This window comes from Durio zibethinus, chromosome 19 (genome assembly GCF_047325235.1).
Source record: "Durio zibethinus cultivar Kanyao isolate XHJ-2024 chromosome 19, ASM4732523v1, whole genome shotgun sequence".
NCBI classification, from domain to species: Eukaryota; Viridiplantae; Streptophyta; class Magnoliopsida; order Malvales; family Malvaceae; genus Durio; species Durio zibethinus.
Window position 1 is genome coordinate 22311840 of NC_143180.1, and position 6021 is coordinate 22317860.

Below are 6021 nucleotides of genomic sequence, written 5' to 3' on the forward strand. Positions count from 1 at the left end.
TTTTTTTTCAAGTACCCTAGCTGCCTCCAATCAACTGTGTTTTTTTTTTCCCACCACAATAAAGAAATGAAAAGAAAAAAAGAAAAGATTAGAAACATCTCAATTGGCGTCAATTGGAGGAAGACTTCATAAGTCTTTTAGGAAGTCTTTTAAAACTAGAATAAGAGTAATATCACACCCTACATGCCCCAGCCTAGTTAGCTGCCTTTCTACGTAATAAAGAAAAAAAAAACGTAAGAAAGGAAAAGACAAGAAAAAGTAGAAATATCTAAAATTGACGCCCATGTCAATTGGAGGAAGACTTGAGATGTCTTTCCAGAAGTGTTTCACGTCATTCATGGTTAACGTGGGTTTGCAATGATTTGATCACAACCTTGCGGTCTTGAGTTGACTTGTGCGCGTAACAGTTTTACTAATTTATTATTGCCATGAAACACGTTAGTTTGTTAGTCTTCGTGGAAATTAACTGGAGAGGGGTTGAATAAATCCCTGACCATCGGGCTAGTCAATGTAATTTATACTTAAATAATTAACAAAATATATATTCCTTTGAACTATCCAAATCATGGCTTCTTTCTTAATATCATTTCAAGTTCTGTTGTTTTTCATGCTTGTGTAGGTTCGATCATCTTATGTTTATCTAAATGAAATCATAAAATATTATGTTTTATTTAATTAAACCTTATTTTACATAAAAACTTAAGGAAATTTCAACATTTCACACGCTCAAACTAAAATTTTAATATTTTAAATATAGTAGGTTCATTGTTAGTGTTAATTTACACAATTCTTTTATTTAGGATTATTACACAATTTTAATATATAATTTCAAGAAAACAAAACTTTTGAACATGATCATTTAGCTAATAATCACTGACCTACCTCCAATTCAAAAAAGAAAAAAAAAAACAAAAACAAAAAATGTTTGATACAAATGGAAAAGAAGCTTTTAACCAAAAGTTTCCAGACAACAATGTTACTATCCAACAACACTGAAACTAAAACTAAAAAAAAATCCCTAATCTCCCTTTCTTTTTATGTTAATTTCTCATTAAATTCTTCCTCTACTATATTTGAGTGATTTGCTTTTATTTAATCCATTGACCTTGCATATATAAGAAGTAATTTCTTTTTACAGATTTAACTAATTTAATTTTATTTATTAATGAATTGTTACCATTAGTGAATCAAATATTTAACTACATATATATTAGATTGCTTAAACATCTCAATACAAAGGAGAGAAAAAAGGAGATTGAGAAAGCAAATTATACTCGTACCAAGAATTATTATCCAAATTGTTAGCACCTAATTAGCCACAAACTCCATGACCAATAGTTCTCCCAATTTGATGATCGTGAAAAGATTGGGAAATGGAAACTATTGACTGGTAACGACTTGAGCAACCTATTTCGTGGTTGGCCGAAGTTGGGCATTGTCATTCAAGCATGCAAATGCTACCTTCGTAGTAAATACTATATCCTCTGCAACTTGGTTTTTTGGTGGTGAGAGACGCTGGTTTAACGCATCTTTAATAAAATCTGTAGGTCATTAGGTACGAAAGCCGATGTCGATGCCAACGTCGATGATGATAAACATGATATAAGATCACCAGGATGTCTTCCCATAAGAACTTCCATTGTTAGAATCCCAAAACTATATACATCACATTTCTCATCTACCTTCATTGTATAAGCAAACTTTGTTTAAAGAAATATATCTAATCCATGTGCTCTATTAAGCAACAAATATATCTAACCAATACACTATTATATAAAAACATTGAGAAGATTATAAAATATATGTTGAAAAGAAATTGTGAATATTTAGAAGATTACTTGAAAATTGAAATTCAAAGGTTCAAATAAAATTTTACATTCCGTTTATCAGTTTGATATATTGAATATTGAAAAATTAAGTGTTAAACTTTAAAAATTAATTACACATTTGATACTTGAATTATAGTCAAATTGATACTTAAATTTTGAAAAGTTACAATCATGATACTACTTGAACTTTGTTTTAACGCATCACTTTGCACACAAAACTAACACTTTTAATTCAATGATTACATGTTTAAAGCATCTTAAGAAAAAGAGATCTATAAATACCTGGAGCTATGTATCTGAAAGTGCCAGCAAGTGAGGTCCAAGTGGAAGTATAGGGCTTTAAAAGCCTGGCTGTGCCAAAATCTAAGACATGAGCCTCATAGTCCAAATCCAGAAGAACATTATTGCTGGAAATGTCTCGATGAATAATAGGTAGTGAGTGGTCATGATGCATATAAGACAAGGCATGGGCCACTCCTTTTACAACATTTAACCTCTTCTCCCAATCGAACTCCATTGCCTCGTCCTTATTCCTTAACACCATTTTCAAACTTCCCCTTTCTACAAACTCATAAACCAAAAATGAGTTCTTTGGATGTGAACAAAAGCCATACAGCTTCACAATGTTACGATGCCTTATTTCTGATAAACCATGAATCTCGCTTTCAAAGGCTTTCAAGTTGTTGGAAATCATGTTATTTTCAGATTGGTGAAGTTTCTTCACTGCAACCACCTCACCAATGAGTAGCACGGTTTTGTAAATAGCTCCATAGCCTCCTGAATGCAATTGTTGGAGCTGAAATCTTCAGTGGCTTCAATAATGTTCTCATAGAGTATTCTTCCATTATATCCCCACAATGTGAAAAAATCTCTAAGTTGTGCCTCCATTGACTCAGATTTTCTAGTTCGGTTCTTTTCGCAAAGAATAAAGAAACTTCCAGCCATGATAAAGAGTAAAAGAAGAAGACCAAAGAGTGAAAGCATAATGAAAATGATGACCTTGGTGCTTTTTCTATGACCAACGTTGTTGCTAGCAGCAGCGACGTCACAATGCATTAGTCCAGTGGCATTACCACGAGGCCCTTATTGTTTCTTAAGGCATCAAATGAAGCCTCATGAAATGCCTTAATGTTGGGAATAGGACCTAATAATTGATTGTAAGAGATATTCACAACAGTCAAGCTTTGCAAATCATTAAAAGAATTTGGGATGGAACCATTGAGCATATTGTGAGAAAGGTCCAATATTTCCAAGGAAAGTAATTTTGCAAGCTGTTGTGGTATCTCCCCAATAAGTAAATTCTGACTTAAATCTAGATTTTCAAGACCATATATGTAGCTTATTGAAATTGGAATGCTTTCTCCAAGTTTATTCTTGTTCAAATTCAGGTTCAATAACTTAGAGTAGTTTCTAAGTCGATTAGGAATTGATCCACTTAAATTGTTTGACGCCAAGTTAAGGTGTCGTAGGTTTGAAAGAACTCCAATCTCTGATGGAATTTTGCCTGAAACTTGGTTACCACTTAGCAAAAGATTGAACATCAGTGTCAATGCTCCCAATTCCTTGGGAATCTCACCCATGAGATGATTTGAAGAGACATCGACTTCTTGTAATTGAGTTGCATGTTTCAGCTCAGGTGGTATCTTTCTAGAAATGTTATTATTGGAGATTCGTAGGCTTGTTAAACTATGGCATTACCCCCAGTTTGAAGAAAGTTCATCATAAAATTTGTTGTTGCTTAATGCAATATAATTCAAATTTAGGATATATACCAAAAGCTTTTGATATATTTCCTGTCAACTGCTTTCCTTCAAGCCTAACTCTGTAAAAGCTTTTGCAGTTTCTTATGTTGGGCTAAAAGCCTTCAATCCAATCACACCAGTGGAAGCAAAATGAAACAATAAATCGAACACAAAAAAAATCAACAATTTAACGTGGTTCGGTCCAACTAACCTACATTCACGGATGAGAAACAAGATCCACTAGTTGTAGAGAATTACAAACATACATCAAATCATCAACCTCACTCAACAATCAATACTCATAAGACACTCTCAATCTCCTCTAGTCCTATGAAGTATTCTCAATCCAAACAAACACAAACTCAAACTCTTGTGCACCCTTTCAACATAACTAACTAAACACATATCCATATTTTCCCATACATCATACCTATGTGAACCCTCTCAATCTCCTCTAGTCCACTCACAAACAAACATATACACCCATAAGATGTAGAGCCCCAATACTCTTATGAGGTGTCTATCCCACAAAACCCTACAACTCTCTTACATCTTTTTCTCATATCTAACCCTGTAGAGACTTCACCTATTTATAACCATACAAACTTGCCCATTAAGAATCCCACTCCTCTTAGAATTCTTCTCCTATAAGTCAAACTTGCCTATTAAGAATCCTTTCCTTTTAGAATTCTTCTCTTGCAAGTCAAACTTACCTATTAAGAATCCTCTTTCTCTTAGAATTCTTCTTTTGCAAGTCTTCTTGTCCATCAAGTAATATCTGACAAATCTCAAACAAATCTCAAACAAATCTCTTATGGGATTTGAGTCATTATTCCCAACATCTTAAACTTGATGGGTTCAGACCCGTCAAATTGTTGTTGATAGCCCCAAGATATATGAGTTGTCCACCGAGGCATACATTCTTGTGTAATGGACCACCGAGATGGTTGTCCGATATTTGGAATGATTCCAAATGAATAAGATTGCTGAACGAAGGAATTAGCCCTGATAAATGATTATATAGAAGACTTAACCCCACAAGCTTCGTCATATTTCCAATTGAAGCAGGGATTGAACCAGAAAACATATTTTGATCAAGGTAGAGAGTAGATAAGCTGGTCAAGTTTCCTATGGAAGCAAGGATTGAACCAGAGAAATTGTTATCAAAGAAAATAAGTTCTGTAGGTTTCCCAGAGATGTTCGGATAGGACCAGTTGGTTTATTGAAAGATCAAGCATATTGAGTGACCTCATTCCAACTTCTCTAGGTATGGCACCATTGAGACTATTGTCAACTAGGACAAGTTGGGACAAATTATACAAGCTTCCAATAGAAATAGATGTTGGACCGGTGAGATTGTTTGCATCAAGGAGAGGTAGAGAAAGTGAACTCAACCTTCCGATTTTAGATGGAATACTTCCAGAGAAATTGTCAAGCCTAGTGAGCTTGGAAATGTTCCAAACCATTCCTGGAATAGAACCACGTAGATGGTTATAAGAGAAAAAGATGTAGGAAATTGAACTCAACCTCCCTATTTCTTGTGGAATGGAACCATTGATCTCACTATTTGATAAGGAAATCAACTCAAGACTTTTCAATAAGCCAATTTCGGATGGAATATTCCCAGAAAAAGTGTTTGATGTTTATGTGATTTATTCTGACTTTAAATGAAAAACCTTTTTTCATCATAGATTTTTTTATTACAAAAAAAAAAAATCGATGTTGATTTAACATATGAATAAAAAATTTAAGAGGAGAAAAGTGAAATCATTAAAAATATGTAAATACATTATTTTTTTAATGTGTTTGATAAGAAAATATGTAAAATAGATAAAAATATATATATTTTATTTATTATTTGATAAATATTTTTTTTAATTTGTAAGCTAAATAGAGGTGAAAATTAGAATTGAATTTTTTTCATTTAAGATTCTTATATGAAGTTTTGATTCTTATAATATTTTATTTAATATCTTGGAATCAAGTTATTTGATAATTAAAACGAAATTATAACTTTAAAATTCATATCAACTTAAAATATTTTATTTACCCAAGTCTTTTGCATAAGCAGTATAAGATACCCAAGTCGACTCAAAATTGACAAGTTATGCCATTTTTAAATTAGATTGTTCTCTTCTTTGTATGTTTAAATAATTCATATTCGACATGTCTATTTGAGATCGAAACAATACCCTGAATGCTCCATGGCCAAGCAGAAGTGTTTTGAGCCAAACCTATTTGCAATGAGGTATAAAAGCTTGGTCTATTTGGCAAGCAGCGAGGACGCCCCAATGACCCAGCGATGTGGATGCCTTGCAAGAGTTTATGGACTTAATATTGACCACGTAGGGAAAGTTGACTTGCGGTCGTTTATCAGTGTCGGAAGCAAGTTTTTTCAAGAGCTTTTTTTTTATCCTCCCCAGAATTTGGCACGTTCAATTAAAATTTCT